The 15,773-nt window shown below is 42.3% G+C and overlaps 1 protein-coding gene across 5 annotated transcripts in view; it reads right to left on the bottom strand.

Moving 5' to 3' along the window:
* LOC105278475 (protein kinase C and casein kinase substrate in neurons protein 1) overlaps positions 1-15,773 on the bottom strand; it is a 54,419-nt gene that overhangs the window by 21,547 nt on the left and 17,099 nt on the right. The window contains exon 1 of one of the 5 annotated variants that reach the window (XM_011337588.3): positions 3,876-4,064. The exons of the other annotated variants lie outside the window; for them this stretch is intronic. The gene's annotated coding sequence lies outside the window, so the exon portion shown is untranslated. Of the gene's footprint in view, positions 1-3,875; positions 4,065-15,773 lie in introns of those variants that run through there. 5 annotated transcript variants of the gene reach the window in all.

The raw sequence follows: 15,773 nt of genomic DNA, 5'->3' as shown, positions 1-15,773 counted from the left end.
TCTGGCTCCCTTTTTAATAGTTCTAGAGTTCCTCATAGGTTAAACACATAGTTCTGGCCATTAAAGCGAAAAAATCGCATAGTGCAAAGTGAGACGCCAACTTCACGCAGCGTCTCACTTTGTCCTGCGACAGTTTCCGCCATAATTCCGGCTAGATTTTAAAAGATCTACAGTTCTACGTGAGTTCTAGAAAGAGTTCTAGCGAAAAACATTTTTTTTTCATCTTTTTATAATTATTAAAGCTAAAAAATGTTTAAGGGAATGACGACTGGTTAATTTCAGAGAGTTCTGTGAAGATTAAAATATTTCTCGTATAGTTCTGAACGTATTTAAGCGTATTCCAAAGAGTTCTGACCGCAAACATTAACAATTATTTAATAAAAAATTTTTATCCTACGAGAAAGACGTATCTAAGGAGATATATGTGAGACGTTGGTCGATTTTCGAGAGTTCTGCTTATTCTAAATCAGTTCTCGTATAATTCCGGACATGTACAATGTCTTTCCAAAGAGTTCTGATAGGAACGAGTAGAAAATTTTTTAAAAACTTATTTCGCCCAAAGAGTGGACGTTTTCGACTTTACCAGTGAGACGCTGGTTGATTTTCGAGAGTTCTGCTTATTCTAAAACAGTTCTCGTATAGTTCGGGACATGTCCGGAATTATGGCGGAAACTGTCGCAGGACAAAGTGAGACGCTGCGTGAAGTTGGCGTCTCACTTTGCACTATGCGATTTTTTCGCTTTAATGGCCAGAACTATGTGTTTAACCTATCAGGAACTCTAGAACTATTAAAAAGGGAGCCAGAACTCTCAATAATTAATGATTTTCCGCGAAATGATACGCCAGCTTCACACACACGTTAAAAATATTTAACAATATATTTTGTAGGTGTATTTTGTCAAAGACATTTTTTGCACACTGTATTATGTCATTATAATACAGGCGAGACTAAAAAAAGACATCATTCTTGTGAGAGTGCTTCTGTCTTTACTTTAATAATTAATGAATTTCTGTAACGAAGAAGAAAATAATAATAATATAAGTATTCTTGTGCTAAGTGATAATTAGCACAGGATATAAGCCTTATGATACATGATCCTTCCCAGTTAAGTGCTTCGCATCTTTCTTAGCTCGATGCCTCGCACAGAACAACGGGGACTCCAGCGAAAGAATGGGAAAATGGATGAGAGCGACAAATAGAGTGACAGAAGAAAGGGTTTTGAAATATGTGGAGCGTAAAGAGGCTGGCAAATTTCAACGTTTGTTCCCATCAGGACAGACATGACAAACTACTGATAGCTGTCGCTATCAGATTATGTCGGCTAGATAATTCACTGAATGCAAATGAACGCGATAGAAATGTCTATTCTCTGTGAGAAAGAAAGAAAGCGAAAAATTTACTTTCGCAATGTGATCCATATACATCCGTAATTGCAATAATTTGATAAAAATCATTGTATAGTGCGTTGCAAATCGAAATCTTGCATCCACGAGAAAGATCAGGCTTGTGGCGCGCAAACTGCATTAGGATCCACTGTGACAATTAATACAACAAAGGTAGGTTGCTAAATTACATTTGGTTGTGCAATTCTCGCAAAGCCCAGTAAAACCCGAGAAAAAAACCCCTCGTTAAATTTACTGTGCGTGGACGTTGATGATTACGCTCTCTCCCCATGCGATAAGCATATTCGGACCCTCGCTAATGCAATTCCACCTTGATCGAATTAGACGAGGCAAGTCAAGGTTAATAATGGCCAAGTACGGGATGTAACGTGACATCGATTAAATCGTGCGACCCAATTTGTGCTAAAAACGTCTCTCCACGCGATATGCAATTTTCAAGCACCAAGTTTCAAGCTGCATGCACACGTAACAGCACGTGATCAAAAATTGATAACTCGCTTTTGCTGAACTTTGTCAAGTGTCATACAAACAGACGTAACAATTCATCCCACAGACACAATTTAATCGTTTAAAATATCAAATTCCATTAGAAAAAAAAACTTTTCCAATAATATAGTATTTCAGAAACGTTTCTTGGGTCGACAAGTTTTGCGAGCGACCAGAGGCGGTTAGGGAGAATTCCGCGTGAGGCTGCGAGTGCTGCAAAAGGGGTCCGCCAGTTTCTAAATAGCGCCAATTGTACCCGCAAGCATAGACAGGTTGTGCAGCAGGTACCTGCGAAGGGATCCTGTCTGGATAGAGAAAAGGGCGAGGTCTCTCGAGTGCGAGTATGCGTGAACGGGCGCACCGGAGCGCATCGTTAACACACGTTCGCACGAGGAAGAACACGGTCCAGCAGCCTTTTTCTGTATTAACGGCGCATTTTAAGGATGCGCGGTTTTGCCGCGGTGGCGACTTAGGAAAAAGGGGACGCACGGGAAGCAACCCCCCAAGATTTTACGCTTGCCGAGCTACGTTAATTAGGAGGCTCCTCTTCGTCTCGTTCATCTGCATTTCATCGTACGTACAGAATGGGAATATATACGACTCTGCTCGTCGATGCTAGTCTCGGCTATCGCGAAAATAATTATAAGTAAATTATAAATCGAACGATGCCAACTGTGTCTGCTGTGTGCTGTGTCTCTAATTAATTCCTCTCAGCTGCGGTGACAAGTCACGTGTAATTGTGCAATCTTGCTGAACGACTCGTGGACTTTTCTCAGTTGTCCCTCTTCATTCTTTAACCGCAGGTTTCTATTATATATTGAGGTTCTTGAGACACACCGAGCGAAATATCTGAACGATATTATCGCGGGATGAAGTTGTTCAACAACAGATACATTAGTCGGAGGGCTTCTTGAATTTTCTCACACTCCACGGTGGCTCGCAAATAAAAATATTCTCTGAAAACAATTTCCCTTTAAATTAAATGCGGAATCACGTCGAACGTGTGTTACGGAAACGAGTTCGTAGCGCAGAAGCGACGCACACAGGCCTACAGGATGTCGCCCGCAGCGAAGCGTGTCCGTGACTGACTCGCACTGATAGATGCGTGCACGAGGACTCCATGTTTAGCGTTCCTTAAGGTCAGCCAATTTAATGTCCGTACACACCACCACTGAGCACTTGCGGCCACATGGGAAATTAATTGCGAGGGAAGCGCGATCCTGGGAGATTGGAGAACGCAGTTTCGACAATGATAGCGTCTCATATACGGATAACAACGTATACCTACGTGGATACGATCAGAAGCGATACGTGAATGATCAAATATAACAAGTCCGCTATCGGCTATCGCCGGCTCTCTCTCTCTCTCTCTTACTCTCACTCTCGCTCTATCTCTGTCTCTGTCTCTATCGCTATTTAAGGAACGACCCGATAAACGACCAGCAGGTACTACGTGATCTCGCGCAGGAGTGTTCTCCAGTAACGCACTTAAACATCGGACCCTCTTGAGATGCGAGCCGCGCTAATGAGCTGCTGCATGTAGCCAGACCGCTTTTTAAATCGATTACATCCCGAGGATGACCTTGCACGTCTGCAATTTTCCGTCCGCGCGGCTTCCAAGTTGCTGTCTCTAGAAACACCGAGCAGCCAATCGAGTTCCGAACAAACCTCTGGGATTCAGTTCACGGATCAATTATCAATCGGCAGTGCTAATGCGGCGGAGACCTCGAGATCTCTCGTTGGAACTCGGGCGGAGCGAGAGCGGTCGACGACGTCCGGATCAGATTAGCCCCGAGCAGACGCGAGATCCCGAGAGCGCCTCGTTGCATTCTACCCGGAACGGATGTCGGGTCGGAAATTGGAATCAGTAAACTTGGCACCCGCGAGATCGTATTGCTATCGGTCGCTCGGATTCTGCGGTTTCAATTTGGCTTGAAACTCGAAATCGGCAATGGGCAAGTGCGCGAGTGCACCAAGCTGCCTACCTTGGTAACGCATGGTTGAGCGATGCGGCGCAATGGGATGCGGAATGCTTTTCGAAATTTCACAGATTCATACAGAAACCACGGATCACGCGTCTCCGCAAAGGATTCACCGATGCCAGCGTTCGTAAAAGAATCCGACCGCGAATTCCACACGGATTTATAAATATCACAGCCCAGCTGCACGTTGGACCACGCGATCCACGTGACACGATGGTCAGGCATGGACTGAAGAGGACTCGGCTGGCGACTGAGCCGATGCGTTCGCGGCGGCACTCGCAGCTGAATGATCGTGAGAAAGAATACCTGTTATTATGCGACACGCCGGTATAACAGGTCACGTTCTCCTCCCTCTGGTCTCTCCCCTACCCCTTTTTGGACGAAAACTCCGTTAATCCTCTCGTCGGCGATTTTGAAGAGGTATAATCGAAAAATTAAGAATTGTAGATATTCATACGTTGATCGAATAGATCACGAAAAATCGAGAGCGATCCTCGACATGTTCCTCGCGAAAGGGGTTACTTTTTTTTTTCCTCGACACGCCCTACTTCTGTCAGCGGCAAAAGCGATCGATCGTGCGAAATCATTCAAGAATCCGCGCGCTATTTATACTTATGATTTCGCTTCATGCCATCAAGCACGAAGATAAAAATGACAAATCAATGCGCGCTTCTCCGCAAAACGAAGACAGCCGTCGCCGAAGGCCGAAACGACGGCGGGACTTACGTAAGGATTCATTCGTCGCAGAAACTTATTTACATATAGTGCTAATTATGCCGTGTCGAGGTGTGCGGCTACCGGAGATGCGTACATACGATGGATTACAACTTCGACCAAGGCTGACGATTCCCGAGGATGTCTCATGCTTGAAGATAACAGCAGAAGAATATTCTGAGTTCGTGTTCGATCGTGTTGATGATCAAGCTCTCGCTGTTGCTTGCACTTCAACTTGTCCGAGCATTTTGCGCCTCTGAAAATTTGGGGAACCACAAGTGTACGGAATTACTTGAAAGATATGTGCACGCACAGTAGATCATGCTCGCATACATGATAGAGAGATTAAAAGATTAAGAAGCGGAGATTGCAATTTCGCTTCTGAGTCTACTGCATCCTTCGTTATCTATTTATGAATGTTTCGAGCGCGATTACGGTTCGAGGCAGAGTGCCTTTAAATTATCTACGAACCGCTGGTATATCTTGCCCTTACGTTTATTTATAGTGTTACTTCCCGGCGAGCATAGAGATATGGTGTGATATTACCTTCGGATATAGATAAAGAGAGAGCGAAAGGGGCAGGGAAGGATAATGAACCCGGCCGATTAATGGAGGTAACAAGCACGACACGGTAATATTGCTTAATTTCACATTCTTATTAGTGCTTTTTTTGCGCGAATCGTCTTACTCGCCGCAAGACTGCTGGTACCCATCAGGCTGTAACCAAGGTCAGTGCTCACGCGTATTATCTAACGGTAGCTTCAATCTGCGACACGTTTAAGAACGCGATGAAACCGAGAGTAAATACAATTTACAACCACACTTATCTAATTTGTTACTTTAACTCCCCCTTCTTGGCAGTTTTCTCATATTTTTATTCTTTCGTATTTTAAAATTTTTACACTATTCGTACACTAAGATTTTTATTTCAATTTATTGTTTTTATATTCATTGTTTCTGGTAAAAATAGTCTAATATAATAAATAATAAAAAATAGTTTTTGGTAAAAATGATAAAAAAATTGAAGACCTTTTTGACAAAAAGAAATCCATAATTTTTCTGATATTGACATGTGCACGCAGCTTGCAGTCTCAATATAAATTACAGCAATTTCTTAGGAACGTTCATGTCATATTTTACTAGTATTTACTCGTGTTCAAAGATCAGCGAATGGCAAAGCAGCGATTCGAAGGCGCGCCTTGCGTTCCTTGCATCTATTGATTAGGCTATCGATCGGAGGGCGTACGTAAAGGGATTGGCTTCCTTGTCGCGTGGAGCGTGATGGGTCGAGAGGCCATATCTGTGTTCAATCCTATTATAAATCCACCGGTGCGATTATATTGCGCGGAAATGCGTCGTCTCTTAGTGGAGTCACCGAGCGACAAAAATGGGCGAAACTTGAGTCAAGTATCGCGATCAATACCACCGCTGTGACGCTTGCAAGACCTCGGAATATTACCGCGCGCTGCTTTCTGAATTTTGCACGTGAAACATTAAAATGTTAAAGTTCGCACGCGTAAGTTTACACAAACTTGCAAGTTCAAACGAGACGTGAGTACATTTCGAAGCTCGATACTCTACGCAAGTCTTATTTTCTCTCGCATATAAAAAAAGGGAGAGACTGCAAGAAAGAAGAACAGAAACGAGGGAAACAAATTCGAAGTATTATTCGTAGTTTTGCGGAAGAGCGGCAATAACGCTATTCGCTCGTACTATAATGTTGACGATGCATTATTCATCCTCGGCTTTATTATTTCGCGGAAACGCCAGCGTCCTGATTGGTTATTCAAGTGCTCCTGGACGTCGCGCACTACCTCCTCTTAACTCGAATGTCCCGTAACGTTCATACGGATAATGCATGCAAACTCAGTCTGATTGGCTTAATGAGGATGTACCCCCGTCCGAATGGCGAGTGCAAATTACGCGCGCGTGGTCTCGGAGCAAAAACCTGCGTTAATACTACATCCATACGTTATACTTCTACACCTCGGTAGAAGATTTTACCGTATTTCCGTAAATACGTAAATATATGAAACGGTACATTACGTACTCGACAGTAATTCGGTGAATGTCCGAATTCGTAAAATATATTCACAATGTTCGCCAGCAATCAGTTAAGTATAATGCGTCAGTTACGAACTCTTGACATCAGCTTTATTATTTCTTTAGTTGTTTTAATTTCCATCTTCAGAAATGTAATATTTCTGACATACATAAGAATAATAAAACAATTATGAATACGATGATAAAATATTCCAGTAAATATTTTTTTGATAAAATAGTTTCGTTTATATATGACTTATATGATTTATATAATTCATATGATTTATATCATCTCACACAATTATTTTCTCTTTCCTCTGCTTGCTACCGAAAATATCTGAAAAAAATACGTGACGCCATCGAGCAAAATAATTCGACCTGTGGAAATATCGAAAATAATTAAAATATCTATTCAAATAAGACCCAGATGTCGTAATGTCTCGATCCATTTTCGCGGTGCCGAAGCTGTTTTCCCTGGCAGACTTAAATAAGATCGCTAATTAACGCATCATCGGGTGTATACGCATTCGACAATCATTAGTATCGAGATTAAGGGAGGCATGACACGAGCAATGAAAGCAGTTCTGGCAGCTTCTACGAAGCTTCGCTTTGGAAATTACGGCACTTGGTGTTCCGGTATTTTTTCCTCTTTTGCTCGCTCATTTTCTGTTCCTCGGTATACGGTGCCGCACACGCGTTGCACAATTAATTGCAATCAGCGTAGCGTTTCTCGTTATTCTCTTGACGCCCGTTCCTCGGCAAGAACTCGGGAATAATAATGTTTCTCGCGGTAAAGTGGAAATTCAAGAGCGCATCGCTTTTAGTATCTTAGTACTCTTGATATTTCATTATCCGTTGTTTCGCACGACAGCGTGAGAAATTCTACAAAGTGCTTGCTATATTAATTAGCAAAGAGTACGGACGAATCTATCGAATCTATCGTTGATAAATATTAAAATATTTGATTAGTGTGCGCGCGCATACACACAAGTAGTACATGTGTCCGTGACGTTCAACATAAAGATTCGTATACATATCATATGCAAATATACGTGACACATAACGTCATAAATGTGTTGTATCAAAAGATTACGCGAACCAAATTGCCATGGAATTGCCATTACAAGCACAAGAGACCGAGATAAAAGATATTAATCGTACGCGACACATTTTTCATACATCCGTCGTTAAGGAGGTTCAGCAAACATGTCAATATTATCGCATGGTGCGAATAATGGTGTCAAGAACGTAAAGATAATTTTGGCGTAACACTGATAAAAGTGCAAAAATTTACTTCAAATTTCCTTGCTAGAGCTGCACTGAATTTCGCACAAAATAATTTCGCTGCGAACGCAGAAAAAATAAACGGACAGTGCGCACGCACACACACACACACGCGCGCGCGCGCGCGTGATTAATCTCGGCGTGCTATTTTGCGAGATAATTTTTTAACGCGTCATTATAGTTTGCATCCGAATGTTACGTGAGTGCGGACTCGCTCCGCGGATTCCGCGATTCGCAGATTCATTTCGTTGCGCGTTGTGTTACTTAATTGCGATTGCTGCATTTAGTTACGTGCGCGCGGGCGAATCTGTTCTGCTCATCGTGCTTTATTCGCGTTGCAACGAAAGCAATTTACGTGGAGATCACATAACGCGGCCGCTAAATGAGCTTGGCCGCCCGTCTGCACAATGTATGCGCAAATGTTACGCGCGATGAGAACACCACGAGGCATTTGATTCATCGACGCGGTAGCGATTAATTAAGTGATCATCACGGCGGCGAACACAGATTGCTCGCTAAAACTCTCACACGTCTCTCTTCGCGTCCCTGGACTCGATCGAGATTCGTTTTCGCGATCACGGACAGCCGGAATCCTTTCAATCAACTTGGAGAGCACGTGCGAATCAAGGACGACTCTAGATTCTAAAATTCTAAATTAAAACGCACTTGCAATCCAACTTTATTAAATTAGAGAGAGATTGCAATATATATTCGTTAATTAAAAACACTAAACAAACTAAACGAATATATGTTACAACTTAATACAATCAATTTCAGTTTCTTTTACCTCCGTGTTGTTTACAACTCGTTCTATGACATTTTATATTAGTTTAGTTTCAATCTTCGGATGAGCATTTATAATAATAATAGTTAGCCAAATGACTAAAAAAATTATTATTACTACTACTACTACTAGTCAGATAATATGTCTTCCTGCATACTGAATTTCAGTCACGTTTCTTGATTTTTGAGAGACTATGATCCTTACACCTTTTTCCTCAAATCCTCCCCTAAACTGAGCATCGCAAAACGAATCTTCTAAGCGTGATCACATCTAAACGGCCTTGGGGATATCATTGGTCGCCGTGTAACGCATGACACCAGATTGCGGAATGATGCCATCGGTTCGATCAAACGACAGTCGACACACACGAAGGCGCACAATAAAGGACTTCACGGAGAGTACAAGCGTCTCCTCTCTACTACGCCGTGACGGGAAGTCGCTCGAATTCACTTCGTGGGAACCGAAGAAAGAGAGTCGCCGTTTGTTTCGCGCACGCCGGAAACCATCGCGACGCGTTAGCTAGAAAACGCCGTAGTGTTACGTAGAAACGGCCGGAGATTTTTCGAGATTGCGGAATCGGGGCGGCGAGATATCGCGGAGCACCGACTAGCTTCTCTTCCGTTTCCGGAAGAAAAAAAACGAGAGGAAAATCAGGGAGGCGACTTCCGTGCACGAGCTTCTGCAGGCCATCAAAGCAATACAATGATCCGATGATGAAAGTTTAATGTAAAGTAGCCTTGCAGCACGTGCGTCGTACGCGCTCAATGAGTCACCGGCGAATTATGCGAAAGACGTTGTGTCATTCGCCACTTATCCGCGTATATAATAATAATGGCCACGATAAGCCCAATGCCGAACAAGCGTGGAACAAGTAGAGGTATCGACTGTCGCGGCCGACTGATAAATTATCGTCGTGCCGTTACTCCTCTTACGCAGGCTCGCGTGCAAATATTGATCCAGTTTTTACACGCACAGATGCAAAAGACATATAATTTTCCCGCGGCCGTTCGCGCCTTTAAGGAAAAAGCCCGCTCGTTTGCGAGTCCGCGAAATTACACGCTGAGAAAATGCCAACTCCGGGACAAAAACAAAAACTGGTATTGCGATTTATTATTATGATACGCGGGATTAATACGGAATTAATGCAGCCGCGTACGTGTACAGGTGGCATCTAGAGATCAGGTCGTTCACTGTCGCTCGAGAAAACTCGTCGCTCGCGCGAAAGCAGGTTCGGAGACCTAAATAAGCAGATAGCGAGGTATCTAGACCTGACAGTTGCCAAGTTCGATCGCGCAACTGACGGTGCTCGACGTAATCGAACGGACGAAGTGTTCCGGTTGCCACAGAATAACCCTCCTCACCACGAGAGGATCGCAAGGACGACTTATGCTGGTGGAATTGCGGTACCTGCGCGCATTTTCATGCGCGCGCGCGGGCGTGCGAGAAGGAACCGTCTCCTATCACAGAGTGTGCGTTTCAGAGCGGTTATCGCGATAGTATCTTCCAGAAGTAGGAAGTATCGTATCGCGACAATATTTTTGAGACTTTATCACGGCGGGTCCCCTCGCGCCGATATTATCATTTTTCGTTTATATTACGGTGCAAAGATCCACGGTAGTAATCCGCATCCGTATCGCGGATACAACAAGCAGATAAACGTGCAGCGTCCACGTGAAGGAAACAGATTACATGATTACGAGTACGTAAGAGATCCACCAGTCCTGCAACACTAATTAAAAGATAAAACGCTTGTAAAGGCATTCCGCTACATAGAAAATAGAAGTATTAACTAAACATAATAGTTATTAAATGTAAACGTAATAACTAAGAAATGAGAATAATACCCGAACCTTCTGCACATAATATAATAAAATATAATATTATAAAAACAGAAACAATCCAGATCTTATATGTCATTCTAAAGATGCGTCGGTTACACAACGCGTCAGCGACTAAAGTCACTCGACAGTCCAGCTGAACGACCTCCTCTCAAACGCGAATGCGAATTCGTACAAAAGAGTCTGATCCTTCTCGGCTTGCGAGAAAAATATTAGCTGCTAAGTACGATCGTCGGCGAAAGGGTCAAGCCGTCGGGAGCGTGACGCAAGCATCGTCTGGCGTCTTAATTGCATTCATAAACGATTCGGACGATGCCGTTGATATGGAGCCGGGTCGGAGTCAACCCGAGCGAACATTATCTTCATCACGTCTCGCACGAGATCCCTGCGAAGGAACAGCTATTGTGGCCGCGTCCGGCTTCACCCACGATTTTTCTCCGACCGACATTCTGCCGAGAATAGCAGCAGCCATCGCACAACGACACGATACGAACTCTCTCTCTCTATCTATCTCCATCTCTCTCTCTTTCGATCTCTCTCAATTCGGATGATGACGCGAACACAGCGTGCATCATGTCTCCGTCCGGGCTTTCTTAAGTCATCGTCGTCCTTCTCATCGCGAGTATCGCCACAAATTTATTAACGGACGCTGTAACTTATATTTCTGGAGCTTAAGATATGTCGGGTGCTTGAGTAAATAAAGCTACATCCTTGATGTGAATGTAAATTCAGTAATCGGTAAATTTAGAAACAAGTTTTAGAAGGATAGAGCCTCGGCTATAAATAGCACGTTTGGTAGTGCAGTCTCGCCTGTTCTTGTTAAGAAATAACAGCTGGAACACTTCTGCAAAATTGTATCAGTCGTTAATTACGTAAAACTGAACGAGTGTGTCATAAACGACACGATAACGGAATGCAACGCTCGCGAAGAAGAATAGCTTCAGCAGAGTGTTCGAGTATATATATCTTTAAGGTTGCGTTTACTTAGCTCAGGAATTTTTTTAATTTTCGCTTATCTCTGTAATCCTTCTTATCGTCTTTATTTTTAGATGTAGCGCGTATATATTATCTTTTCCATATCTTCTTGTTGTAAACGCTGTTGCACGAGACTGGACAGTGTGATAATTATTTGAACGCGCAGTATTGTATTTCAACTCCGCCACGGTATGTTGTGGACAGAGAAGTGGATCATCGATTCGAGATTGGAATCCCAAAATCGAGGTCGACTTCGGTTGATAGCTCCGTTCGCAATTGATAGTTATGCCGTGAGCACCGCAACAGCATTTCGAGTCGAAACATCGTCGCAAATTCGTGCAATATTAACCAGAGAGATTATCATTAAGCTTCATTACGACTCCAACACAGCCGCTTTTATTCTTACTCGAATCAACGTGCCGTTAAGACGAGGATACTTAAGAATGTCGCGGGACATGAGTAAAAGCATCTTTCTCTCCTTAAAGTATCACGAACAGAAATCGGATGCTAATCGCGCGTGTAATTAATTTCGCGCAGCGAGTTAATGGATTAGGTCGATGATGCGGCACACAAGGTACATATGCGTAACGTTTGCGGGTATTTTACGGATCCTGGAGAACATAGAGAAAGCAGCCGCGCGCGCATTATACAGTGCTGAGACAGCAGATCGCACTATTTCAGCGCTAACGCTTAATCGGCGATGAATTTGCGCGAGACGAGTCGGAATCACGATCTCGATCAGAGGGATAAGTGCGCGCACAAGAAAGAAGCGATGTGGTCCCAGCCCGCGCGAGGCACGGCGGCAGCGTGTAATTTTGATCGCGAGACGTTATGATCGCCGCACATTAACTTATTAACTTTAATGATTCGCACGATTTGTTCCCTCTTGGCATCGTTTCACTTCCAAGGCTTGACATTCGGGGCACGAAAGCGTCTGAATAATGTAAAAACATACGAAGAAGGACTATACATTGTAGACGTACCACCTGTCGCAACAGTGAGCACGATTGATTTATGCCCGGCTAATGTGAAGGTGAATCGTTGACGTCTCACCCACTCGGTGCAATATTAAATGTGAGAAATCAGCTGATTCAATCGAAGTTATACGGGCAAGTATAATAGGACTCGAAATGCGGTTGGTAGTGTGTATACTTCAATCAATACAAAGTAGTAAAGTATTAATCAAACGATCCTGATTCCAATCTTCTTTAATAGATAATTAAAGGCTAAAGCTTAATTAAATAGAAAACTTGATTAAAGTTTGATTAAATAGATTGGAACTTGTAGTAAGTGATAATATTTGTTTGAAATTTACAGCTTCTGATCCAATTTAAAAGGTACCTACTTATTTAAGAATAATATGCACAATATATTGGGTTGTTCGGAAAGTAATTTCGTTTTTCACAAAGAGATGTCGTTAGTCGCGTTCCTCGATACTTAACCTTACTCTAAGCGGCAAATTCGTTTTATATTTTGACAACTGACATTTCAGACGTCATTTAGTATCTTATTGTGTTGCGATCTGTCAAGTAATTTTTGTTTGGCATCACATCAAACATGGAAAAGCAAAGTGAGCATTTTCGTAATATTTTGCTTTTTTACTACCGAAAGGGTAAAAATGCAGTGCAAGCGAGAAAAAAATTGTGTGCCGTGTACGGAGAAGATGTATTGAGTGAACGTCAGTGTCAGAATTGGTTTTCGAAATTTCGTACTGGAAATTTCGATTTGAAAGATGCACCACGTTCAAGTCGGCCAATTAAAACTGATGACGAGAAAATAAAGGCTCTGGTGGATGCAAACCGTCGCATAACAACACGCGAAATTGCTGAAAAGTTAAATTTATCGAATTCGATCGTTTACGATCATTTGAAACGTCTTGGATTCGTTTCAAAGCTCGATATTTGGGTTCCACACAATTTAAAGGAAATTGACTTGATTCGACGCATTACCATCTGCGATTCATCGTTGAAACGTGAAGAAAATGAACTATTTTTGAAACGAATCATAACTGGAGATGAAAAATTGATTGTTTACAACAATGTTAAGCAAAAACGATTATGGTCCAGGCAAGATGAACCTGCTCAATCGACATCCAAGGCAGATATTCATCAAAAGAAGATCATGCTTTCTGTATGGTGGGATTGGAAGGGAATCGTATTTTTCGAGCTACTACCAAGCAACCAGACGATTGATTCGAAAGTGTATTGTCGTCAGCTGGATGAATTGGATGCTGCCATCAAGCAGAAGCGACCAGAATTGGCGAATAGGAAAGGTGTCGTATTCCATCACGACAATGCCAGACCACACACAAGTTTGGTTACTCGCCAGAAGCTTTTACAGCTTGGATGGGATGTGCTACCACACCCACCATACTCTCCTGATCTGGCACCATCCGATTACCATTTGTTCCGGTCTCTACAAAATTCTTTGAACAATGTAAACTTCGATTCAAATGAAGGTGTCAAAAATCACTTGCTTCAATTTTTTGTCAATAAGGAGAAGGACTTCTATGAGCGTGGAATCTTAAAGTTGCCAGAAAGATGGCGAAAGGTAGTGGAACAAAATGGCCAATACATCACTGAATAAAATTTATTCTAAATATGAAAAAACCGCCTTTCATTTTTCCTTGAAAAAACGAAATAACTTTCCGAACAACCCAATAGTTAAATATAGTTAGTTACAAATATTAAAATCACATTTCTTCAGATTTATTATATTTCAAGTCGAGGTTTACGCTCACGGAACGTGAATTTTATGGCCGTTTTACTCATTTTCCTTCATGAGCTTCCCATGTAATCAGCTTCACAAGAAGCGGGCAATATACTGGTCCCTTTTCGGGTAATTAGCTTTTTATATCGGGCAACACGCATTAAAAACCTGTCAGCGCATAGCCGGGTTACGGACGCGACTGACAGAGAAGGAAGAGAGATGACCCGGCAGAGAAAAAGAAAGTGCAGGGAGCCATTTCTCCTGCGCGGGGACGTTACCGCGGATACGTGCAGATTTCTCGATGAAAGCAAAAGAGAGTGCACCTACTCTAAAGTGTAACGCGCGCGACGTCGATGGAAACTTAATCCGTAATCGATCCGATCATCGCCCGGATTCACGCCCGCTATGAATACGAGAAAGCTGGGTGAAGAGATCGCCAATTTAGCTAAAATCTAGTAAAGTTTCGATCGATACGCAGAAAAACCACGATTTCTCAGGTTTTCCTGAAAATCGAAAGTTTGTTGTATTATTTTATTTATTTTATTTAACTTGCATCTGTTTCTTAAGTAACGGGAAGGAAGGGGGCCTTTATATTTAGAATAAGAATAAATGTGTATATTGTAAATAAGAAAAGAATACTACATATAAAGCAATGTTTGTATATAATATAAATATAAAATAAAATATAAAATAAAGAGAATTTATTTGGTAAATTGCTCTCATTCCAATTTTCTATAACTTTCTTGGCTTCCAAGAAGCATTTATACGCAGTCGCTATGTTTGCTTTGGGATCTTTTTTATTCCATTACGATTCATTTTCCGATCTAGTTAAGCTGTCCTTACGCTCCTGGCTGATCATAAAACCTGGCTTGAAAATGTGGTTCTGAAAATCAATCTCTACTAGTGCATTTATAAAAGATTGATTCGTTAGAGAAAGGCGACGGCGTACTTGATTGCCAATTTCCAGTCGCTTTAACCCAAATCGTCGACCTAGCACACATTCGCGGTAACTAACACGACGTAAGCAGCATTAATTATTTCTACCTGATTGATTTTCGCTCGATTTGTGTTCAACGTAACGACAATACAACTGAAAGACATAAATCAGATTTTCATTTTCAGATTGTCTTCAATAAAAAATTTTTATTCTCCAAATGCGCGATTGTATGCAGTACCTTTTTCATAATTTACTCGGCCGATTAAATATTCGGTTCACATGCAATTGCTTGATAGTCCACGTTACACGAATGCACGTGTATGCGTATAAACGTCGCTCATTTAAAGCGAGGGACCTTTATATCCGAAGGCGAGGCGGATATCCGTTTGCGCGAGTTAACAAAGGATTAACGGCGCTAGAGAAAGAACAGGAAGGACGTTCGCTATCTCAAAAACGAGACTCTATGCTGACAATTCGGACAAGACAATTGTGAGAGAGACACCGAGCGAGAAAGAGAAAAGGGAAAGAAAGAGAAAGAGACGTTGGCGAATTCGATGAACTTTTTCTCGCCCCGTGCGCAGAGAAATCATTCGCCGACGAAAGTTCCACGATTTTGT

The sequence above is a fragment of the Ooceraea biroi genome, chromosome 1, assembly GCF_003672135.1.
Source record: "Ooceraea biroi isolate clonal line C1 chromosome 1, Obir_v5.4, whole genome shotgun sequence".
Taxonomy (NCBI): domain Eukaryota; kingdom Metazoa; phylum Arthropoda; class Insecta; order Hymenoptera; family Formicidae; genus Ooceraea; species Ooceraea biroi.
The sequence above is the reverse complement of the archived record's forward strand: the minus strand, read 5'-3'. Positions and strand labels throughout refer to the sequence as shown.